The sequence below is a fragment of the Loxodonta africana genome, chromosome 22, assembly GCF_030014295.1.
Source record: "Loxodonta africana isolate mLoxAfr1 chromosome 22, mLoxAfr1.hap2, whole genome shotgun sequence".
Taxonomy (NCBI): Eukaryota; Metazoa; Chordata; class Mammalia; order Proboscidea; family Elephantidae; genus Loxodonta; species Loxodonta africana.
In genome coordinates, this window is record NC_087363.1 from 10,674,444 (window position 1) to 10,701,061 (window position 26,618).

General features: G+C 42.7%; 1 protein-coding gene across 3 annotated transcripts in view; it reads right to left on the bottom strand.

Annotated features, from left to right (window-relative positions):
- PTPRG (protein tyrosine phosphatase receptor type G) overlaps positions 1 to 26,618 on the bottom strand; it is an 822,569-nt gene that overhangs the window by 676,865 nt on the left and 119,086 nt on the right. The window lies entirely within an intron of this gene.

Genomic DNA, 26,618 nt, shown 5'->3' on the forward strand with positions numbered 1-26,618 from the left:
TGTCTCCAGGGACCCTCAGAGGAGCCAGGGACTCAGGCCACTCTGGTGTCACGCCTGGGGTCTCCAGGGACCCTCAGAGGAGCCGGGGACTCAGGCCATGCTGGTGTCACGCCTGGGGTCTCCAGGGACCCTCAGAGGAGCCGGGGACTCAGGCCATGCTGCTGTCACGCCTGGGGTCTCCAGGGACCCTCAGAGGAGCCGGGGACTCAGGCCACGCTGCTGTCACGCCTGGGGTCTCCAGGGACCCTCAGAGGAGCCGGGACTCAGGCCATGCTGGTGTCACGCCTGGGGTCTCGCAGAGCCGCTGTATCTAACCTTCAGATGAAGGCACACGTCCCTAAACGTTACCAATACAATGATGATGCATTCTCATCACATAATTTCCACTTTGTGCATGGAGGCTATTATTAAAGGCCTAAACTCAAATGGGAAATGCCCCGTCTAACTAAATTTATCATGTTTTTTTAAATGTGGGCTTCTTTGCTCTACTTGTAACACCAAACTGTAGCGTCAAGTCTTTGTCCGATTTTTCAAGCTGGCTTCCAAAGTTCGAGGGTGGGTTAAGTCAGACACTGAGCGTGCAGGCGCCCGAGAACTAAATACAACAGAAGAAGAAGGGAACAGTGTGTCCTGTGAGGAGGAAACAAATCAAAGAGATTTCCAGTTTAGTTTGGCTACTGAAAGCGTGGTTTTAGAAAGGGCCACAAACTCCAAAGTACTCTCGAGACGGCGAAATAACCACAAGGATAACGGAGCTGCTAAGTGTCGTTTGCAGAGGAGAACTTGGATGCTTTGGTTAACCAAATAGTACGGAAGCCGCACATTTCCTAAAAGGGAAAAAATACATCCTCGACTTGGAATTGAAAATTACAGTTCCACGGAGAATTGACTCCTAATTCTAGGCCAATCCATGGAAACAGCTGTTACTACTGCTTCAGCTACATGTACCCATTCAGAAAACTGTCCCGAGCCACCAAGGCCTGACGTTTGTTCTGGCTCTGCTGTAGCCCTGCCCAGGATTTCCAGGTTGGGGCTGCTGTCATTACCAGCCCAGCTGTCTTCAGCCACTGTGCTGATCTTTGTAGCTTGACTTTCGCGATGCTTACTACAAAGAGTAATTTAACTTTCTGGAAAATAAAAACACCCCCGATGGCTCCATAATGACCCACTTTTCAGCCCAGGTGTGACATCCCTGTAATTAGTCAGCGAAACATCGTGAGCTCTGTTAAACCCCCCAAAATAAATCCATTTATCTACCATAGAGGAGTTATTCATACCACATGGAAAAATAAGAAGGGGGAGGGAGGGCTTTCAGCTTAAAGACAATTGGGCTAACAGATCACATATGTTCAGCTTGGTCTTCCTCTTGCCTTTTTCTGTTTTCAAATTTTATTACCTTGGGGCATTTATACCAAACAGAATCTTCTTGGTTGCTTAGGAATTGAGCCACCCCTGCTGTTTATTCCTCATTTGAGTCATAATCCTCCGTTTGTGACATCACAATTAGCCACTTGTGGTGATAATAGTAATGTCATGAGCAAAGGATTATGACTCCAGGTTGGAAAGGAAACAGCAGGGCCACTAATTGCTAGGCAAACGAGTTTCTCTTTTCAAATAACCATCCCCAGGAATCACAAATTGGGTGGGAGCTGAGAGGAAAATGCAGGACCACTCTAAATGGGAGAAATCCCACTTTTAGTGGGAGGATCCCTAAGTGAACCGTAGTTGTACCTGGTGCATAAGTGCAGAATACCTGCCAGCTACATTCTCCCCCATCTGCCTAACTTGTGCCCATTGCCATCAAGTCAACGCCGACTCATAGCGACCCTACAGGACAGGGTAGAACTGCCCTGTAGAGTTTCCAAGGAGCGCCTGGTGGATTTGAACTGCCGACCTTTTGGTTAGCAGCCATAGCACTTAACTGCTAATGCCACCAAGGTTTCCTCCCTATCTGCCTACTTAAGAAAAAAAAAAAGTTTTAAGTTCAATAGTACCAAGAGCTCCCATAGACCCTTTTCCCATACCCATAATTATCAACACTTGGCCACATTTGCTTTATAATTCTCTTTAAGGCTATCTGTATTTTTGCCTCAACCATTTGAGAGTAAGCTGCAAACATCATGGGCCTTAAGCCCCAGATACGTCAATAAATATCTCAAGAACAAGGACATTCTCAGACATGGCCACAGTTGCGTTTCTTGTTGTTAGGTGCAGTCAAGTCAGTTCCAAAGCATAGTGGCCCTATGTACAACAGAACGAAACACTTCCTGGTCCTGTGCCATCTTCACAACGCTTTTTATGTTTGAGCCCATTGTTTTAGCCACTGTGTCAATCCATCTGGTTGAGGGTCTTCCTCTTTTACTTTGACCCTCTAACTTTACCAAGCATGATGCCCTTCTCCAGGGACTGGTCCCTCCTGATGACATGTTCAAAGCACTTAAGATGAAGTCTCACCATCCTCCTTCTGGGGAGCATTCTGGCTGTACTTCTTCCAAGACAGGTTTGTTTGTTCTTCTGGCAACCCATGGTATATTCAGTGTTCTTTGCCAACACCATAATTCAAATGTATTGGTTCTTCTTTGGTCTTTCTCATTCATTGTTCAGCTTTTGCATGGATATGAAGTGTCTGAAAATATCATGGCTTCGGTCCAGGGAAAAAAAACCAAACCCATGGAAATGAAGTCAATTCTGACTCATAACAATCTTAGAGGTCAGAGTAGAACTGCCCCACAGGGTTTCCAAGTAGCGGCTGGTGGATTCGAACTGCTGATTATTTAGGTTAGCAGCCAAATGCTTAACCACAGCACACCTTAGCTTTTGCTTTTTAACATTTTAAAAAGGTCCTTTAGAGCAGATTTGCCCAATGCAATGCACCATTTGATTTCTTGACTGTTGCTTCCACGGGTGTTGATTGTGGATCCAAGTAAAATGAAATTCCTGGCAACTTCAATATTTTCTGTTTATCATGATGTTGCTTATTGTTCCAGTTTTGAGGATTTTTGTTTTCTTTATGTTGAAGTATAATCCACACTGAAAGCTGCAGTCTTTCATCCTCATGACCACAGTACAATTCTCAAATTCAGGAAATTTAACACTGATATAATGTGATCTAATTTATAATCCATATTTGAACTTCACCAATGACTGCAAAAATTTCCTTTATGGCATTTATTTTCATTACTAGCTCACTTTTCAAAAACCAAGAAAATGAAGCCAACTTTCCTCAATGGTCAACAATAAGACTAATCCAAAATTCAGGATTTTTAAAAATTAAAAACCACAGTCAAAAAATAATAATGGCTATTAATTATCCGGTACTTACTATGTGTCCCTATGAAGTATTTTACATGAATTAACTCACTTCAATGCCACAAAATTACATGGGGCTTGAATCTTATAAACCACATTTTACAGAAGAGGGAAGAAACACCATCCCTGGAGAATGAAGACTATACTGGAAAACACATCAAGGTAAACAGCCTAGTCTTCTCCCCACAACGAAGCTGCCCCTGCAGCGCTGGATTCAGGCCAGTCCTAGCAGGCAGCCTGACATGAATAGGTGACGGAGATCCAGTCAACCTTCAGGAAAAACTACAAGCGGATCAATACCCCACTCCAAAGGAAGACTGCAGTCAAGAATGCAGACTGCGGGGTCACTGACGGTTGTAGCGTTTCAGCAGCATCTGATCACTGCATAACGCTGCAATCCATGTCTGGCTCTCTGAGCACGTTTTCCAGTTGGGCGTGCAGTGGGCGGCTTCTATGGCATTATTAACTGCCCGTTTAACAGATCCAGGGATGCCATTTATTCTAAACACAGAGTGAGGGTTTTAAAAGCAACAATAGAAGCTTTCACAAGCTGAAAGCTTTTAGGACAAGCTGGACCTTAAATCGCCTATTGTACAGAGACAAAAATGGCTCTGAGGGAAGCCTGGCCATGATTACATTTTGTAGGAGAACATAAAGATACGAGACTAACTTAACCTGACTTAAAAGTTATTCATCTTATGGGTTACTTGTTACGGAAAGGAGGAAAAAAGCAAGGCCTAAGAGCCATGACCACATTTGGAAATAATGATTCCTATACCAGGAGCCCTGGTGGCACACCGGTTAAGTGCTCCACTGCTAACCAAAAGGTTGGTGGTTCAAACTCACCCAGTTGCTGCACAGAATAACTTGGCAATCTGCTTCCGTAAAGATTACAGCCAAGAAAAACCCCATGGGAGGAGGCACTTCTACTCGGTCACATGGGGTCATATGAGTCAAAATTGACTCAACAGCTCATAAAAACACAGCAGTGGCACAACAGTTAAGAGCTCAGCTGCTAACCAAAAGGTCAGCAGTTCAAATCCACCAGTCACTCCTTGTGCAGGCTACGTGTCAAATGCAAGGTGGTAAACTCATTGTTTACCACCTTGCATTTGACACGTAGCATGCACAAATTTTTCTCTATTAGCAAGTTACACTGTGGACACCAAGCCAAGCGCCAGTAATTATTCTATTGCATCCCTGGTGGTCCTACCCTTACCCACCCGATCCTGCTACAGTCTCCTGCTCCCAACCATATGATCAGAAACAACTGTAGGGAAAGTTGGCTCACCAACATAGCTGCACAGCCCATACCAGGTGCTGGTTCATGGTAAGCACTTTTTCTTTTTTTTAAAGAAAGAATGGAGACATTTATCCAAAACTCATCACGCACATATTTTACACGCCCCTACAGCGATTTTTATAAAGCTGAATGACCAGTTAACCAGCCACTCTGAGGGAGAAACATGTGGCAGTCTGCTTCCGCGAAGATTTACAGCCATGGAAACCCAGGAGGCGGTTCTACTCTGTCCTTGCCATGAGCTGGAATCAACTCGATGGTACACAACAACATACGCCACTTGAAGGCAACTCAACCTGCAGGTTCTTCAGGGATAAGAAATCAGTTGTCATCGAGTTGCTTCCGATTCACGATGACCCCATGTGTGTCAGAGTAGAACTGAGCTCCATGAGGTTTTCAGTGGCTGATCTTTTTGGAAGCAGATCACCAGGCCTTTCCTCCGAGGCACCTCTGGGTAGACTCGAACCTCCAATCTGTCAGTTAGCAGCAGAGCACATTTACCATTTGCGCTACCCAGACATTCTGATAAAGCAGAATTAGTTGCCAACACTTTGAGCTAAAAATCCAGATTTCTGAGTTCTCTTGAAACTCATTTGCCGCAATGCTGGAACAGTTCCAGAGGTGTTTGTATTGTTTGTCCAATACAGGGCACCAGCTGCCTGCAGACATCAGGCCTGTCCCAACCGCCACATCCTTACTGACCCTGCTTCACTCACAGGCACTAGGGCACCCTCATGGCTAGCCGTCTGAATGCAGGCACTTTGGGAGTGAAAGGGGGCACCGTGAGTCATCACCATAGGACAAGCTGGCATCAACAGGAAGAATAGTCACTCTACCTGAGCTACCTGTTTTGGCTCCCACTTCAATACTCTGGTTCAGGTATGTCTTTGCTCTTTTCTAACCCAGTTGCTTCAGTTTGCTGTGTTCATCAGTTTTGCTCCAGGATTGAGAGAATAGGAAACGTTATTTTCTAATTAGTAAATGGCTAAAGGGGACAACTGGAATGGAAAAAGAAAAGACACTCCAGCAGCAGGCAGGTGAGGAAAAGTGTGACAAGTTGAAGGAGGCAAGTTTTCCTTCTCCTGGGGATCATTCTTAACTTCCCACCAAATGCCACTAAACACCGTGAACCTGCGACCATCCGAGGTTTTATTAGCTGAAATCTTATAAGGAGGTTAAGGGCGTACTGTTAAGGTCCTGTGTGTGTGCTTGCCAGGGTCACTGTGTCTTAAGACGCTGGCTGATGGTGGGGATGCTAAATTTCTGGTACATTTTTAGGACAAACGATACAAACCCCTCTGAAACTGAGCAACTTACTCAAAAGCCTAGCATGCATTCTATCCTCCTGATGTGCTGTCAGGATCTCCTTTTATAGGGAACTCAGGGCGCCACTGGGCTCCTTGCCAAATGTGGCAGTCATTAGTTTGAAAACAGTTTGAAATGCTCCAGTTTTGGTGTCATATAATCAAAATAAATTAATGTACCATTTGGGAGCTTATATATACATCCATCCCTGAGGCAGCAGGCTTTGCAGACTACCCAACCCGACTGTGGCACGATCTTAGAGTTTTCCTCTCAGTCACTCAAGTCCTGTTAGACTGGTTCCTTCCATGAATATTCTCTCCCTGTCCTACACAAAAAAAAGTTAGGGAGGAGCTTTCAAGAAACTAAAGGAAAAAATGTATCTAGTACCAAAAAAAAACCAAAGCCAAACTCATTACCATCAAGTTGATTCCAACTCATAGTGACCCTACAGCACAGGCCCTTAGGGTTTTCAAGAAGCAGCTGGTGGATTCGATCTGCCAACCTTTTGGTTCGCAGCTGAATTCTTAACCACTGTGCCACCAGGGCTCCGTATCTAGTACACTGATCTTTAATGATGGTGAACACTTGGAGGCTTTCCAGGATTTAGGGGTGAGGTGTCATCTGTTAACAGCATACTGGGTGTTAAAATGGGCATTCTCCTTTGGGGAACAAAAAGTTTTAGTCAAACAACCAATAGAAAGTGAGTGAGGTTGGGGTTATTTTTAGCAACTGCCAAAGTGGGACATGGTTGTAACAGGGTGGCAAGGTAGCTCTGGTGATTCTTTTCTGGAAACATGGGATGCCAAGCTGAGGAAACTGGAAGCCAGGACGGGAAATTCACTTCAGCCCCTCAGCCAGCTTTGTATCAGGGATGCAGCCATCTTGTCTGGTAATGCCTCAAAAGCCGGAGAGAGGGAAATCCCAAAGGCAGAGGGGAAAGCTACAATGGATTGGCCTCTTCCTGAAAGAAAGAGGAGATGAGGGGAGGAGCACCAGTGAACATCTGCCAATTTCAATCCCACATGGCCACTCCCTGCTCAGGGCTCACTCACTGCGTGTTCAGACCACTCTATTTGTAAAGATTAGAAAAGCAAGCAGGTATTTTTTAAATGCATGTTGCCTATTTCTGCCCTAGACCAAGCAAGAATATTTATTCTCTCCCATTTTTTAAAATTCATCAGGCCACCCCTTCGAGTATTCAGAATATTTTACTCAGCTGCTGATGTTTCAGACAACCATTCTCCATTCCCCACACGGGTCTCTGGGCGTAGGAAGAGCAGTCACCCGTGCTCTTGGTTTGCTCTCTAGAGGGCCACTGGAAACTGCCCAAGCTGAGCCCACTCATTCAGGCCACAGCCCCTTACTTACTGGTTGGCCTACACGGTTTGTCTAATGATGATAAAGCACCGTAATCAAGTCAACACCAAGGCTTTGCTCAGGCGTGCACACAGCAGGCTGTGTTGCCAAGTGCAGTGCCTGTGCCTCTGGAGGATGAATTCCCCAAACAGCTTTCATAAATTTTAATTCATGAGGAAGGGCTGTACAGAAGCTGCCTTTCAATATGCCACTGGTCACTTCCCTTTTTTCCCCTCCCACACCCCAGCACTCATAAGTACTCTTCAGAGCTGACTCTGGTCAAGGGTGTCACAACCAAGGGCACTGCCAACTTCCAGAAACTGCTCGGTTAAAAAATATATCAGATAAATAAGGCATTCTACCACTATGGGACTCTGTACTTCAGAAATTTGGTTTCTTCTGAACCAAATTAACAGCGGCTGAAAATGGAAAGGCAGCAAAATTTAGCTACTGCAGCATGGATAAAAAAGAAACTTTTAGACACATAACCAATGGGTGGATTTTAACCACAGGCCTATAGCTAGAGCTTTCCATCTGCACATATTATAATTATTAAGTAAATTTGCATTTACCAAGAATTCTCCTCTGATCCATTGGGATCTAGGTCCGAGCCACTAAATGTGTTGACTTCAGTGTCCAAAAGTCTGCATGCAGCTGTGTGACCTTGGCTGAGTAAGTTACTTTATCTCCCTAGGCCTCATTTCTTTTTTTTTTTTTGTAAAATGGGGAGAAATAATAGAAACAGCCCCCCAAAGCTGTTGTGAAGACTCAATCAGTAGGCAGGTGTCCGGTAAAGCCCAGAGTCTGCCCCATACTGAGCACATCTAAGTGGTAGAAAAAAAAAAAAAAAATCCCCTACCAGCGAGTCAATTCCGATTCTCTGAGACCCTACAGGACAGAGTAGAACTGCCCCATACGGCTTCCAAGGAGTGCTTGGTGGATTCGAACTGCCAACCTTTTGGCTAGCAGCCAGACTCTTAACCACTGCGCCACCAGGGTTTCCATATAAGAGGTGTGACTCAGTGACTATTACTGTTACCCAAACTAATCTGCTGCTCATGGGACAGATTATACTCCTCACTCAGGATTCTCAATCTAACTAACAGAGGAAGCAGCTAAGCAAGAAACAGCTGGTCCACCATTTGTACAGCCCTTACTCTGGTCCCACTGCCCCCTGACCAGGGGCAGACCCAGAACAACCCTTGGCTGAGAAATGTGAATTAACAGCTCATGGTGAATAAGCAACACAAAGATGAGAGACCGTGCAGTGAACTGTCCAATCTCCATATGCATCCAATAACTGTGTCCAGAAGAATTTGACGGAAACTGCATCACATGTTAAGATGCACCGAGGCACTCAGAGATCTGGAGATAAAAATTACTTGGTGGACTACAGCATATGTGTGTGAAATCACGGGATTCATCTGAACTGCAACTAAGCATCCAGACGACTCAGTGATTTCATTGATTTTAACAACTCCTCTAAATAAAGAATTTTGGTTATCTTTGAGTTAACTAGGCAAAATAACAATCCCTTCAACTAGATGGTGGCCAGCTACCACCACTGACTGCTCTGACAGGGATCACAATAGAGGGTCCTGGACAGAACTGGAGAAAAATGTAGAACACAGTTCTAACTCAAAAAGAAAGACCAGACTTGCTGCCCTGACAGAGTCAGCAGAAACCCTGAGAGTATGGCCCCGGGATACCCTTTCAGCTCAGTAATGAGGTCACTCCTGTGGTTCACCCTTCAGCCAAAGACTGAACAGGCCCATGGAACAAAACAGGACTAAAGGGCCCCATCGGCCCTCAGGCAGGGACTGGAAGGCAGGAGGAAACAGGTAAGATGGTAACAGGGAACCCAGAGTTGAGAAGGGAGAGTGCTGACATGTCGTGTGGTTGTTAACCAATGTCATAGAACAATGTGTGTACTACCTGAAGAGGAACTAGTTTGTTCTGTAAACCTTCATCTAAACTTCAAATAAAAAGAAAAACTGACAACAGAGGTATGGAACAAAAGGGCATTGATTAAATTATGATCCATCCTACAATGGAATGATATGTGGCTCCTAAGAATGATGACATCAGTGTAAATCTACAGACCTAGCATGATGCTTATGACTGGCTGACATATATAAAAAAAGTATGTAAATTTTTCTATTACAGAAAATTGAAAATTTGTACAAAAGCAACAACAACAAAAAAAACTAAACCTGTTGCCATAAAGCCAACTCACAGGGAACCCTATAGGACTGAGTAGAACTGCCCTTTGGGTTTCCAAGGAGCGGCTGGTAGATTTGAACTGCCAACTTCTGGGTTAGCAGCGGAGCTCGTAACCACTGCACCACCAGCGTACCTTGTACCCATCACCCAGCTGCAAAATTTATCCTAACCTTAGGGCTAATCTTGTTTCAGTTAAGACCCTAACCAAACCTTCCCCTTCTTCCCCCGCAACCCCGATTATTTGGAAATCAATACCAAACACCCCATCAACCATGATAGTCTATCAAATGGCAAAAGAAAAAAAAAAAAAAAAACTATACTATTGACTCTAACGCATAATCCTGTTTTTAAAAAAACACAATCAAAAGTACATACATGTCAGGAAAGTCTCTACCCCCAGACGCTAACAGTGACAGCTGTGCATGATGGAAATTCATGGCTAAATTTCTGGCTAATATGTTTTTAATCAACTTTTTCTACAATGAGCCATGTATTACTTACATTATAAAGATATAAAGAATTTTAAATTTATCTTTTTTAAATTAAACTCATCTTGTCCTTAATTTTACGTTTTAATATTAGAAATGGAATAATCTCAACAGTGACTTCCACCTATAATATCCAAATTTACTATAAATCTTATTTTTCTATTTTTCCCTAAACTTCACCATTCTAGTCTAGCCACCCCTCCCCCACCGAAAAAAAATTTCCAAGTCAGCAAGATAAAGGTATTATAAAGGAAAAAAACTATATCCACACAGACACACTCGCAGAGAGGAGAGAGAGAAAGAGAAATAAAGTTTGTATAAAGAGCACTGCTTGCTAGACTTCATGTGCCTGTTTCTACTAGAAGGGGAATCATTATTCAAAAAATGTGCAGAGTTGATGTGAATTTATGGGGCGACAGCACTGAGTGACAGACATCTGTGGAAGGGGAGTGCTAGGGCGTTTCTGGCTTTGTTGATTCAACAATCAGCACTGAATGTCTTCTGTTCTAATTTATTTTAACTTCTGCTTAATTAAATGCATAAAAGAACTAATGTGTTGGATTTGGGGATTTAAAATGACTTTCACCCAGCTGTTTTTAAATGCACTAAGAAATTTCTTGAATATCATTGTTCTTTTAGAGGCAAAAAAGCAGACTGTAACCATGACATTCACGCAGAGGAATTATCACCTGGTGACACTGGTTGACAGCTTCTAAACAGTAATTCCCACAGGGTTTTTCCAGCTACTGCATGAGGTGATGTAAAAATTGTAAAAAAGGAAAGGTCAACATAAAACTGCGTTAAAACTCGTTTCAACCAATTTGATAAACAGATGCTCGATAAACGTTTGCTAAATCAAACAGAATCCAGTAGTGTATCAATCTCACTTTTTGGAGAACTGGGGATCCTTCTACCCCCACCTCCCACTTTTTAAAAAATGGAGTATTTATGGAGTTACATTATGGCTTTGAATATATTAGGTGATAACAAAGTCCAAAAATGTGTGAGATAGAAGACGGACATCAACATCCAGATCTTCCTACTCAAGTCAACTTTAACCTGTCTCTCAAAGACGCTCAATGGGTTTTTTTTTTTCTCCTCATGTACTACCACCCATTTTTTTCCTACCACATCTTAAAGAATTTACAATTCACTTTCCAACCTTCCCCACCTGTCTTAGTCATCTAGCGCTCCTATCACAGAAATACCACAAGTGGATGGCTTTAACAAAGAGAAGTTTATCCTCTCACAGTCCAATAGGCTAGAAGTCTGAATTCAGGGTGCCGGCTCCAGGGGAAGGCTTTCTCTCCTTGTCGGCTCTAGAGGAAGGTCCTTGTCTTCAGTCTTCCCTTGGTTTGGGGGCATCTCGGTGCAGGAACTTCAGGTCCAAAGGACATGCTCTGCTCCCACCACTGCTTTCTTGGTGGTATGAGGTTCCTGTATCTCTACTCACTTCTGTCTTTTATATCTCAAAAGAGATTGGCTTAAGACACTACCTAACCTTGTAAACCTCATCAGTATAACTGTCACTAATGCATCTTATTACAGCATAGTGACAGGATTTACACCAAAGAAGGAAATCACATCAGAAGATAAAATGGTAGACAATCATACAAGGGAATCATGACCTAGCCAAGTTGACAGGTATTTTGGGGGGACACAACTCAATCCACGACACCACTCAATCGAGTGCTGTTCAGAGTTCCATATTTAAAAAGAAAACCATCAGGGATATATCTTTCACTGTCTGATGCCTAATGCCAAGTTGGCACTGAAGAATAGCACAGTAGCATCTAAGATACATTACCCTCGTCTTGCACACTGAGAAATGCCACGGTGACAGTCCAAGTTTGTAAAATCTCAATCTGGTGTCAGATCCCACTGGACCACTCAAGCTCTTGGTTGCTTATCAAATAACTCTAATCCAGAGTTTTAGAAAGAACCTTTGCCAAGCTGCCAGTCCACAGAAACTTCTATTCCTTTTAGGAAGCACAAAGAACTTGGTTTACTTGCAGGGACAACTTAAGACGTTTTTGATGCCAAAGTATGAAGGACTCTATGAAACAGTTCTCTCTGCAAAGTGTTCATACCACATCGGAAGGAAATCCTAAAATCTCAAACAAAAATAATTATACCATACACAAAAGTCTTTTCCCACAGGTACTTAAGGTTTTATTTTTCCACTCGGTTCCCCTGGAGTGTACTTCAGTGTGGAGATGGGCACCACTGCTTTCTCAGCAGCTCTACAACATTTCTACTTCACACCTCCCCCAAGATGGGGGATCCTACAGAGGGCTGTGATTAAATGGCCACAACATTTAAACAAAGAATGCCAACAAAGGGCTCTTGTCTACAATTCTACTTAGTTATTTTTCAAAGAACAAAGCAATAATTTGGAAATGACAGCACAAACTCAACCAAGACAAATGCTCCTATGTTGCCCCCAAGTCTAATGCCTCTGATGGGACTAAGGAAAAGGCAGTGGGGCTGAAAGAGATTTTAAACACTCCACCACCCTGGGAGCTAGTCCCCTTCTAGAAGGTTCATATTCCACGTCAGAGGGGCTAGCGACTTGGTGGGTCTACTCGAGGTAGGCTTTGAGTCTGACCATATGAAAAGCAGCGATAAGCAAATAAAAGATGTAGCACTGATCCGTATGGGGCAGATAATGCCATTTTTGAAAACAGATTACACGTCGGCAATGCTCCACATCATAATTTGAACAAATATTACAAATGGGTTCCTACTAGGCAAGGTGCTCTTAAGAATAACTCAGGCGTGTTCAGAAGCCACGATGACATTTTAAGACCCCTGGGTACTAGCTAATTCTCTAAAACCATAGATGACACCCTGCTGGTCTGAAAGAATTAGCAAATTTCAAAAGGGGCCTGATTTCAGGATAAGCCAATCCTCTCCTGGGTCTACTCAAGTTTTTGAACATGAGCCACTGACCTACAGAGTCTAATGCAAATTAGACTAAAGAAAAGCTAATAACAAACACTTAGAGAGTGTTTACTGCATACCAGGCCCATCTCATCTCATCTTCCCAAGAGGCTGTGTTTGAGACAGGAATTTATCCCCATTAAAGAGACAAGGAAACTAGTGCTCAAGCAGACTGAATAAAGTTGCTCAAGGTCAAACAGCCAGTGAGCCAGGGTTTGGACAGAAGTCTAGGTCTGCTGGACTCCAGAAGGAAGGCACTTAGTCACCAAGTCGAACTGCCTCTTCCCCCCGCCAAAAAAAACAGTACCACCTGCCTGCACCTACTGATCTCTGTCTGTGTTCACAGACAGCACACCTCCAGCCTGAGGGACCTCCTCATCCCAACTGCCATCTCATAGGTACCCAACCAGTAGTCCACGATGCCAAGGTATGCCACAATCCCTTTTTAGGTGTACCAATCTATGTCAATTAAAACTGATTTTTGTGACAATGAACATACTCCTTTAAAAGTTACGTGTGGTACAGCCACTGTGGAAACAGTTTGATGGTTCCTCAGAAAGTGGAACATAGAACTACCACATGACCCAACAATTCCAATCCGAGGCATATGCCCAAAAGATCTGAAAGCAGGAACACAAACAGAAACATGCACACCAACATTTCTTGCAGCACTTTTCACAAAAGCCAACAGGTAGAAGCAACCCCAGTCCATCAACAGATGAAAGGATAAACGAAATGTAGCGTATACACACAATGGAATATTACTCAGCCATAAAAAGAGGTCCTGATACACGCCACAACATGAATGAACCCTGAAAACATCATGCTGGGTGAAATAAGTCAGTCACAAAAGGACAAATACTTATATGAAATAGGCAAACGTACACAAACCAAAGCTTCTTGGCGGTTGCCAGGAGTGGGAGGGAGAAGGGCAGGGAGAGGTTCTGTTCAGGGAGACAGAGTTTATGTCAACGGTGGTGGAATAATTCAGAAAAGGATACTGAGAATGTCATACAACATGAAGAGCGTAATTGACATCACATGCAAAAACTGCTGAACCGGTGAATGTTGCCTTGTGCCTATTTGCGCCACAATAGAAAAAAAAAAAAGTTATGTATGTTCCACAGAATGTTGAGGTGAACCCATGCGATGAGGTTCCACGTGGGAAATTGCCTGCTTCAAACAAAAAGGCAAGACATTCATTCCTTCAACAAATATGCTGTAGGCGCTGGAGTACCACAGTACTCTTAAGTAGACAGGCTCTAACCTAAATACACAGACGTGTAACTGCAACGAACACAGTGGTGGTAAAGCCTATGAAGAGAATTAAGAAAGGGTCAAAAAGACAGGGATGGATGCTTTCACAGACCATGTAGGTCACAGGCACACTGCAGGTGTAGCTGTGCTCTCAGCACGGTGTGGGGATATTTAATGTTCCTTCAAACCGTTTAAACCAGGGCCAGCACCTGAACATAAGACACTGTTTTGGAATCAGTCCTTCTCACCTGATTCTGGGTCTCAGTGAGCAACTCATAACCCCCTAAGCTCCAAGCCACAAAAATCATCAACTCTGCAGGAAACAAGGCCTGAATGAAAGGCTTCTCTTTGTACTTTCTGTTTTGAGCCACACAATCTCAGTCCACTCTCAAACATAACTCAAAATTTAAAATAACAAGTCTTAGAGAGCACCCCAGCACCCCCCAACTGCCAGGGCCTAGAGGCAGAGGTCAATAATAAACATAATAAACAGTGTTAGTTTTAGCAGGGGATGCTGTGATTATAAAGCATTCTTACATTAAGTAAAGTTCAGCATAATAAATGAGCCTAAAAAACTAGGCCACCATTGATTTAATATGCACCAAATAAGTATTCTGTGAAGTAGGTGTGTGTAAAAAGCTCACTGTAATTTCAGATAAAGAGCTTGTGTGGTGGACTGAATCTTCCTAATAAATGACAGCCTTGGTGTGACATACCTTTAGCCCAAGACAACACCATCTCCTGAAAATATGTGAGTCACATTTGTTGAGATTTTACGCCGAGATCTCATTAAACTTCAGGAAGCATCTATAATGTTCAGCAGAGGGTAATGCTCTCTAAGTAACCTTTTAAAGAAAGTGATAAAACCATAAAACCAATTACAGCCTTACACATTTCCTCTAATACTTTGTGTAAAATTTGCATAACTTATGATTTGACAAAAGAAATCCACTTCTTTGTCTCCCCTCACCCAACGTCGAGCCATGGTGTTAAATGGAGCCATCCCGAATGGGTGGCTGTGCAGGCTGCCATTTGCTTTCTGCAAAAATGAGCCTGTCAGTTTCTATTCTCAAGGTGCTACAGAGACGCTGCACGAAGGATGGAAATTTTAAGAGCACTCTTTTCAAATCCTGCAAGGGAGGTCAAGTCCAGCTTCTGAGACAGCTGTTCTCCACCTTGATTTTCCATCTCTGCAAAGCCTTCACTGCACAGCCACTGACAGCTGTCCCTCTGTCCATCTTGCCATGCTCTCTCCCCCGCTTTTTCACGTGTTGAATTTTGTTGCTATTGTTAGTCACCATCGAGTGGGCTCCAACTCATGGCGACCTCAAGCATAACAACAACAGGTACCTCCTTTACAATCGTTGGTATGTTTGAGACTATCGTTGCTGCCACTGTGTCAATCCACCTCATTGAGGGTTTCCCTCGTTTTCACTGACCCTCTGCTTTACCAACTATGATGTTCTCTTCTAGCGATGGTCTTTCCTGATGACATGTCCAAAGTAAGCAAGACAAAGTTCTGCCATCCTCGTTTTAGATATTTCTTTTCCCCTCTCCCCAAATTGGTGGGAATGTTAATACATGTTTTAACACCCAATGTAACACTGAAAGCTGCAGCAAATACTCAGACCTTCAATGGATGGATGAACTTTAACTAAATCATATTTGAAAGTTTACGGCAGTAAAAATCGAAACGAACCCATTGCCATCTAGTTGATTCCGACTCATAGCAACCCTATAGGACAGATCAGAGCTGCCCCAAGGAGTAGCGGGTGAATTCCAACTGGCAACCTCTTTGTTAGCAGCTGAGTTTTTAACCTCTGTACCACCAGGGCTCCTTACAGTAGTACTAAGATGCTTTTTATTATCCTACCTTTTTGGACCATCCATGTGGATGCAAACGGTCTTACACAGGGGTTGGCAAGTTTTTTTTCCGTGTAAAGTCAAGTAGTGAATAATTGAGGTTTTTGCACACCTAAAATGTGGTCTCTGTTCCAACTACCCAACTCTGCTGTTGTTGCACAAAAACAGCTACATACTGTAAGTCAGCTATGGGCACGGCTAGGTTCCAATAAAACTTTATTTACGAAACAGAGAGGGGACCAGATTTGCTCCATGGGCCAACCCTCAGTCTGTGGATTAGGTCTTAGAATCAGCATAGTGAAGTTGGAGAATTCTTAGAGACCGCCATTTCCCTTTATTTCAGTTTCCTATCTATAAAACACACAGGGAAAGGCTAGCATAAAAGAAACTTTCCCAACAGGGTTGTTCTGAAAAGCAAATGAATTACTATAGATGAAGCGCTCAAGAGAACAGTGGCTGGCACATACTAAGTACCATGTAAGTATGCTATAAGCATTATTTTTAATATGACTAATATCATTCTCTCAGAACCAGTACCAAATATATGTATTTTTTTCTTTCTGTGGTATGGTTATGTAGAAGTTGCCAGACTTTCTAGAAAAAGAAAATTTCCCTTGCGTCCCTGCCAATGTTTTTGGATCCTAGAAGGGGAAACTTTAAAGAGATTTGTATAGGTTAAAAAGTCAAATTGAATATAGAGGCTCTGTAATCCGAATTTAGCTTTTTGGGGCAACAAGCCTTGAACTTACTCATATGCTTTTTGTGGTTCCCTTGGGATTTGAGTTCTTCTGTTATGATTTGGGGTCATCAGAGATTGTTTCTGTTGTTTTCAAAGCCAAACCTAAAGCTGTTAATTCTGGTTTAAGGCAACAGGAAGGAGCAGATGTCTGCACCTAGGTTTAAAAAGCATCTTTTAATTCATCAACTGAATGAAGCACTATCATTACATAATTTCCTTAATAAATATGAAATTAAATTAACTCCAAATACTGTTCTATACCATTCTGATCAAAGAAGAAAGTGGACATCAGACTTTCTTAAAAAACCTTTACATGAGTGGTTCTCAACCAGGGGCAGCTTTGCCCCTGCTGGTACATTTGGCAATGTCTGGAGACATTTTTGGATTTCACAACGGCAGAAGAGGGTGTTACTGTCATCTAGTGGGTACAGGTCATCAACGTTGCTAATCATCCTACAATGCAAAGAACAGACTCCATGTATTAGTTGTTATATGTCAACTTGGCTAGGTTACGATTCTCAGTGCTTTGGCAGACAGTATGTAATCACCTTCCCTTTTGTGACTGGATGTGAGCAGCCGATCCGTTGAAAGGAGCGTTTCCTTGGGAATGTGGTCTTCCTCCAGTATATAAGTGGATATTCTGGCAAAGCTCACGCTCTTTCTCGACCGTACGTTCTTCTCATTGCCTGACCTCTAGTTCTTGGGATGTAAGCCTGCTCGAGTCTCTGGTCTGCTGACTGACCAGCAGACTTTTAATTCACCACGTCCCACACACATGTGAGCCAGCAGAGGCTTCTAGTCTGCCGCCTGATCTGCAGATTTTAGGTTCATCAGCCCCTGCAACCACATGAGCCAGCACAGGTCTTCAGCCTTTTATCTGACCCATGGGTTTTGGACCTGCCAGCCCCCACAACTGCATGAGCCATTTCACTGAAGTAGATGTCTCTCTATGTATCTATATACACTTCACTGGTCTTGTTCCTCTAAAAAACACTGACTAAGACATCCCACAACAAAGAATTATCCAGCTCAAAATGTCAACAATACAGATGGTGAGAAACTGATTTAGTCATGGAGACAGTCAGTAACAGTAAAACCACCTGCCAAGTACTCTGTGTCCATCTTTTTACATCACCCTCGTAACAACCCTGAAATGCTGGTTTTCCTTTGGTCCACTGGCAGATGCCAGAAAAGATGGCACAGAGAGGTTAGGCTGCCTGCTCCAGGCCCCCAGGGCTTCAAGGTAACAGCAGAGAACTGAACGCAAGCTTGTCAGGTTCACCACACGAGGTTCCCAGAAGTAGAAATTATTTGACAAATGAAGACTGGTAGGTTTAACTTAAGAGAAATAAGATATCCAAAGTCTCTAAACTACTATCAAAAGAGAGTCCCCATCTCCGTCGGGCCCAGAAGTAATTCAGACAGATAGCAGGAGAGGAGAAATCTCATCACCTTCACACTGGTGAAGAGCCTTCGTACTCGGCAGTGGCGCCCTTGATCCTGACCAGGCAGCACATGAGGAACTGTGGCTTAATCGAGCACCAGGGAGTTTATTATACTCTGCAGCTCTTTCTCCTTTATAGAATTTTCTGCCCAAACTCAATAGCCACCAGCATTCTGGAGAAGTTAACATCATTCTTTATTTACTGAGTAAGACACACAACCATCTGCCTCTGGTTCCCAGTGCAATTAGCTATTTCATTTGACAAAAAAGAGAAAGAAAGAAAGGTTTTAAGAGCTAGGCTTCTAGTCCTTTCCAACATAGGTGTTGCTTTACTTACTTTTCTGGACTTTTTTAATTCACATATAAAATGCCCATTAAAAGGGTTTCACCTGCATGTTTCATTTCTTAAAAAAACATATACACACGCGCACACACACACACACATCTGGGTGGTACAAATGGCTAAGCACTCAATTACTAGTCAAAAAGTTGGCAGTTCAAACCTAACCAGAAGCACCTCAGAAGAAAGGCTTGGTGATCTGCTTCTAGAAGGTCCCAGCCTTGAAAACTCTACGGAGCAGTTCTACACAGCACATATGGGATCACCAAGAGTCAGAATTAGCTGGATGGCAACTAACAACAACTATGCATAATACATACATACACACCCCCACTCCTCACTTATCGACATGGTTAGGTTCCAAAGACCAAATCATTATACAAAAACTGGCATTATGGGAAAATGGAGGATGACCACATTAGATCACAAAATGGGGGATGACTACATCATTACATAACTGCCAATTTCATCACTGCTTAATTGTCAAATTACATCATTACATAACTGTCAAATTACACCACTGCATAACTGCCAAATTACATCAATACATGACTACCAAACCACTGAGAATCATGGCCCAGCCAAATTGACACATTTAAGCATCACAGCCAGCGTTAATCTTGCCTTGCACCTCAGTGTTCGTTACTGCCAGACGTACGTCGTTAATGCGCAAAACAGTCGGATAAGTAGATTTTTTTACTATACTGTTGCTGTAAATGCAAAATGTTGGGTAACGAGATAGTCTATAAGTGAGGAATGCATAGACACACACACACACACACACACACACACACACACACTTCTTTCAAAAAAGAGAAAGCTCAATATTGTTGCTTTGGACTTTTTAAGTCACAACTTGGCCACAACTTGCAAGGTAACTCCTTGAGCATCCATAAAATGCAGATATGGCTCTATTAAAAGAAAACTTTGACCCAAACAAACCTATTTGTCTGGCTTTGTGCAGCAGATTTAAAACCACATTTCTAGGAACAGGGAGAGGACAGTGCAAATACACAGCCAGGCAAGTACCACAGACAATGTATTTCTTGGACACCCGATTCTCACCCCTTCAAGTCTCTAGTTATGAATGCTGAAAGGGTTAAGAGCAAGCATGTTCAAAATTACTCTGCCTACAAGGCTTCTTTTTCTTAGACCTTCTCCACCCAATACAGCCCAGCAACACAAAAGACAACAAACTATGGCATTAAAATGTGGGTCCCCTCATGAGAGTCGCCACTTAAACAGGGATGATACTGACAGTAGCATGAAGATTTATCAGAAAATTCCATTCACCAGAATGAAATAAAAAATTCTAAAATGGTGGATGTCCAATTCATTAAGCATCATACCACCCTTCAGACAGAAAATTCTTATTCAATTTTTTCCCACAATGTCTTTTTCAATCCTCAAAATTGAGTTCACAAATATTATTTATAGCACAAAGTTAGAATTATTTTCATTGACTATCCTGATTTATAGTAGGTCACTTTATTGAAACAATCTTAGTGGAAGGAATGAGAAACTGGGACATGCTCCTGGACTGAAGACAAGAAGACAAAGAGTAAAGAGCAAGGATCTTATCAGTATCAATAGCTCTGTCCTCTGCCGCCCCAGCAGTCAGTCCCTGGAACGTGGCTTCATACTGGATAACCATGACATCTTCTTTCAAATGAGACAGTGTGGCATCAAGTTGACTACAGGGAGCATGGAGAGTGGAAGGAAACTTGGCGAGAATCTACTTACGATGATCCAACAGTTCCTGAATTCATCACTGACAACATAAAGAACTGAATTACCCAGGCTGGTTCTACCAAAACAGGAAGTGCAATGTGACCAAAACTTCACATTCTCTCTCTGGCCAACATAACCAGAATTAATTCTGAGAATTTTAAAAAAATATATGCCCACCTACTGTGTGGCAGACGTTTTAGTAGGTGCTCTAAACACATATCTCCAGGCCTTACAATAACCTTGCATGATCAGGGTTATTTATCCCCATATACACAGAAAGAAATTGAAGCTCAAATAGATTATGTAACCTACTCAAAATCATATAATGATGTTCACTCATTCATTCAACAAATATCTGCTGAGAGCCTTCCCTGTTCCGGGAGCGTTAGGAGGTAAACACCACAGACACATCTCAGTCTTCACGGAGATTACAAACTTCAATGTGACAAAGCCAGAGTTGACACTCAAGGCTGAATGTTCTTTCCTGTGGTATTCACAACTAAGTAAATGAGTCATATCAGAAGCTACTCAACTCTGATAAGAATCAGAACACAAGGTCTATATTCTGCACACCTAAGACATTCCCTCGCCCTCATTCGCCTGCACTCCCGAAAACGAACTGTCACCATCAGTAACTCCTAGTTGCTAGGTCTTTAAAATCTGCTATTGAAACAGGTCTTCCTTGTTCACGCAAAGCACCAAATTGGACCCTAAAACATTGTTCTTTCTCCCCCTAAAAAGTCCTTGTCCAGGGTCCCCACCCTTGTAAGACCCCTTCAAAACGTATGCCAAGGAGCGGTATCTTATGGATTCAGTGATGACTGTTTGCTCTTATGTATCTGGTCCCCACCGTTAACTTACACCGGTTGCCTATTACTGTGTAACAAATTACCCCACGACACAGTGGCTTTGCTTACACTTTCTGTGGGTCAGGAATTTGAGAGCAGCTTAGCTAGGTGGTCCTGGCTCAAGTCGCTCGTGAGGTCAAGATGCTGGCCAGGTTGTTCTCATGTGAGTTTTTTACCAGGGATGGAGGATTCACTTCCAAGCTCACTTACTCACATGGCTATCAGGAGAAGGCTTCAGCTTCTCACCACATGGGCCTCTTCACAGAGCTGCTGGAGTGTCCTCACAAGATGGCAGCTGGCTTTCCCGAGAGGATTGATTCAAGAGGGTGAGCAAAAAGGAAGGTGCAATACCTTTTATGACCTAGTCTCTAAAGTCACTCATTCTCACTTCTTATTCCACTCATTAGAAATGAGTCACCAGGTCCAGGACACACTCAAGGGAAGGGAAATTAAGCTCCAGCTCCTGCTAAGAGGAGAATCAAATGATTTGTGAACATATTTTAAAACTACTACTATATTCAATGTCACCGAAATGTACATGTAGAAACTTGAACTGGCATATATTTTTGCTGTGCATATTCTCAACAACAAAAAATAAAATAGCTTTAAAAAAAATACTACTGCTACCTTATAGGAGCCCTGGTGGCACAGTGGTTAAGAGCTCAGGTTGCTAACCAAAAGGTCAGTAGTTTAAATTCACCAGCAGCTTCTTGGAAACCCTATGCAGCAGTTCTACTCGGTCCTATAGGGTCGCCACGAGTCAGAATAGCAATAGGTTTGTTTTCTGTGGGGTTTTTTTGGTATTCTATAAGGCACCCTCCTGTACATAGATCAAGAGGCAGCCATTTCAACAGAACAAGGGGACACTGCATGCTTTAAAGTTAGGAAAGGTGTGCGTCAGGGTTGTATTCTTTCACCTTACCTATTCAACGTGTACGCTATGCAAATAATTGGAGAAGCTGGACTATATGAAAAAGAACAGGACATCAGGATTGGAGGAAGACTCATTAACAACCTGTGATATGCAGATGACACAACCTTGTCTGCTGAAAGAGAAGAGGACTTAAGGCACTTACTGATGAAGATCAAAGACCACAGCCTTCAGTATGGATTACGCTTCAACATAAAGACAACAAAAATTCTCATAACTGGACCAATAAGCAACATCTTGACAAACGGAGAAAAGATAGGGGTTGTCAAGGATTTCCTTTTACTTGGATCCACAATCAACATCCATGGAAGTGGCAGTCAAGAAATCAAAAGACACATTGCATTAGGCAAATCTGCTGCAAAAGACCTCTTTAAAGTGTTGAAAAGTAAAGATGTCACCTTGAAGACTAAGGTGCGCCTGACCCACGGCACGGTGTTTTCAATCACCTCCTATGCATGTGAAAGCTGGATGATGAATAAAGAAGACCAAAGAATTGATACCTTTAAATTGTGGTGTTAGTGAAGAATACTGAATATACCATGGACTGCCAAAAGAATGACAAATCTGTCTTGGAAGAAGTACGACCAGAATGCTTCTTAGAAGCAAGGAAGGCAAGACTATGTCTCACATACTTTGTACATGTTGTCAAAAGGGATCTGTCCCTGGAGAAGGACATCATGCTTGGTAAACTAGAGGGCCAGTGAAAAATAGGAAGACCCTCGAAGAGATGGACTGACACAGTGGCTGCAACAATGGGCTCAAGCATAACAACAACCATGAGGATGGAGCAGGACTACGCACAGTTTTGTTCTGTTGGACACAGGGTCACCGTGAGCCAGCACCAACTCTGTGGCACCTGACAACAACAGCATAACCCTCTCCAAGAGTGAGAAATCAGGTCTTCAGAAGAACGCAGGTTTGCTAACCACAAACTCAGAGCCCAGGAGGTGAGTTTTTGAGTTGGTTTCTGTTAGCTAGTCTGCTAACGGATCCAGACCGACAGTCAGCTATCCCAAAGTGTGTGCTTTAAGAAAAAAGGAAGTCTGATGCTTGTTAAAATATGAATTATCAATAATTTGAAAATAAACTCTAACAGACTGGATTTTTGTTTTGGGGGGGGGTTTGTTTGTTGTTGGTTTTGTTTTGTTTTGATAGACCAGCATTCCTCAACCAAAATCATTTTTATTCTTTTCCACAATCACATTTCAAAACTAGGTCAAAGTGGCTGAATTTTCATGTCCCTAGGGCTGCATTCTTTACACAAGAACGTTAATATTGACTCTCAAATTAATATCTACCTTTTACTCGTTACACAGAAAGTGAAAAAAAAAAAACAAATGAGAGGTTTACAAACAAACAAAACCCTTATTCACTGCAAAACTACAGGGGGAGGGTTTATAAACAAAAATGAAATAAACTTGTCCTTTAATTTCTAGTGTTTCCAATATTTATAGCATGATAAAACGTCCCAGCTCCGATACAATCACTCACCAAAGACACTATAATCCCTAAGAAATATCCAGCTACATAAGTATTTACATATTCTAAACTACAGCCAGATAAATAAGATATATACGAGCACATAAAAAAGCATCTAGAATCTAGGGGAGAAATAAGACATTCAACAAAGTCAAGATTGCTATGCCTTCACCCAGAAATAACTTCCCTTTTAAAAAAAAAAAAAGTAAGCTTCCATAAAAATATAACACTTCAGAGTAGTCTCAGTAACTACTAAGGCTAATCACCTGTCTTTTAAAATGAGGGAGAAATGTTCAAACCTATTTAATGAATTGCTCAAAGTTTTTTTATGTCCAATATCCACTGTTTATGTCGGCACACGGATGTGGACAGCCATGCTATGCCAGGTACTGCCCCAGAGGCCTCCTTTATGTTGACCCTTTAATCCTCACGTCCACCCGTGAGGTAGGTACTATTGCCCATATTTTAAGAAGAGGAAACTGAGGCTTGGGGACGTTAAATAACTTAAACACGTGCTAGAGGAGAAACATGAGCAGTCCTGCTTCAGAGTCCATCCTTTTGAGCACTATTCTGTACTGTTTCTCACGTACACTATACACAGAAGGCCTCTTCAGAGAGCGCTGGGGGAGGCTTTGGGTTCAGATCCATCTCTTGGTCAAAAAAGAAGCTTCACAACAACACAGTATCTGTATACTGCCTTCAGAAATTACAAAGAGCTTCCACCTGCATTATAGCCTCAAAACAATCCTATCAAGCAGGTTAACATTCATCTTAAGTGCTTCCAGAATCTCATTCTTTCTCATGCCATGTTTATGGTTTCTGCCATATTCACGAGCTACTTAAAACAATCAACTCACTTTCAATTAAATGAAATTTTTTAATACACTTTTCTGTTCAGAGCAGTTTTAGGTTTACAGAAAAATTACGTAGAAAGTACATAACCGTTAACCCATTGCTGTCGAGTTGATTCCACCTCACAGTGATCCTCCAGGACAGAGGACTGCCCCACAGGGTTTCCAAGGAGCGCCTGCTGGATTAGAATTGCCAGCCTTCTGGTTAGCAGCCACAGCTCTCAGCCACTGCGCCACTGGGTTTGCACAGAGTTCCAGTACACCCCAGTCCCTCTCACAGTTCCCCCTGCTATCAGCATTTGCATAAATGAGATACAACCGATGATTCAATGTTGATAATTACTATTGTTGTTGTTGTTGTTGTTCATGTAAACGCACTTACCTTAGGGTTCACTCTTTGTGTTGTACGTTTCTGAGTCTCGACAAATGCATACCGTCATGTGTCTGCCACAACACTAACACAGAGAATAGCTTCACAGCTCGTAAAACCTTTTGTGCTTTGCCTGTTAATCCCCCTTTCCCGCACTCCAAGCCCCTGGCAACCGCCGATCTCATTGTCTCTATAGTTTTGCCTTTTCCCAAATGTCATCCAGTTGGAATTACAGCGTGCAGACTTTTCAGACTGGCTCCTTTCACTTAGCGATACACATTTAAGGTTCCTAAATGTCTTTTCGTAGCTTCAGAGTTTCTTTTCATCGCTGAATAACATTTCATTGCATGGCTGCACCAGTTTGTCCACTCGCTCACAGAAGGGCATCTTGGCTGCTTCTCATTTTTGTCAATTATGATTAAAGCTGCTCTAAACATTCATGTGCAGGTTTCTGTGTGGACGTTAGTTTTCAATTTATTTGCATAAATACCTAGGAGCATGACCTCTGTGTCATATGGTAATCCTCTGCTTAGCTTTGCAAGAAATTGCTAGACCGTCTTCCAAAGCGGCTGTACCCTTTTGCATACCCACCAGCAATGAATGAGATCCCTGTTGCTCCACATTCTCACCAGCATTTGGCATTGACAGTGTTTTGGTATAGGGTCACTACGAGTCGGAATCAACTCGGTGGCAATGGGTTTGGTTTGAGCTTGGAATAGGTACGTAATCAATGAATTTATTTTTAAAGGGAAATTTATATGACTTCCATGAATAGTAAACTAGTAATAGATTAACAAAAATAATCACAATAATAATCATAAGTTGATCATGACACTTTCCCCCTGGGCCCAGATACGATTTCAGAATTCTTCTCAAGATGACATCTGTTGGCCACACCATATTGAATCTAATGCCTTCTTTCGATAGAGGAAGAACTTGAGGTTTAAAAGTTTTCTAAAAAAATCTGCCTAAGCTCTTTCGTGTAGTAAACGCTCTTTTGTGTAGTGAACACTCTTTCATGTAGTCAGCACTCAAAACCAGGACCAGACTCTTGGCTCTCCTTCCTGCTACATCCCCCGCCAATCTACAAAGGCTTTTTCATTTTGAGAAGCATACACAGCATCATCAAACCATCTTCCTCTCCAATGAAGCAGAAGGCTGTTGGTCAAGAGCTCCCAAAGATTGAATGAGAAAATACTCAACTGAGAAGCACTGTTTGGACTTGCACAATCACAGCCTTTTTCAATGAAAGAAAACATAATTTTCTACGCTTATATGAAGCCCAGAGAACATCGAATCAGACTTACAGCCATGGTGCTGGAAGAACAAAACCACCAGCATTCCGTCTCTGATGTTCGTCAGGCCATGGCTGAAGACCTAAAAAGCAGGGGGGTCAGCATGCCTTTCAGGCTGGAGGTACCTCAGAGTGCCCCTGCCAACCTTGGGTACCATCCAAGGAAGGTGAACAGGGGACAGGACAGGGGCAGGTGGAAACACAGTGGAGCTCAAGCTCCTGAATAGAAGGCTGTCAGCAACCAAACCCAACGACATCACCCAAAGCCAGCCATGGGAAACAAGCATTATATCCTTAGGCTAAAGACAGGCTCAGAAGTTCAGAGCCAAGGGCATGGTGGACAGAATCCATGATGTCTAATGCAGGCATACCGTGTATTCTTATTTGTTGTTCTCGTATGCCAACAAGTCAACGATCATTTCCTGGGTCTTCCAAAGAAATATGGGGCCAGACAGCACAAGACTACTAGCAGGAGCCTCTAGCAAGTCCATTCTTCCATTTCACAAATATTTTACCTACTGGGTGCTAGATGCTGGCATAGAGCAGT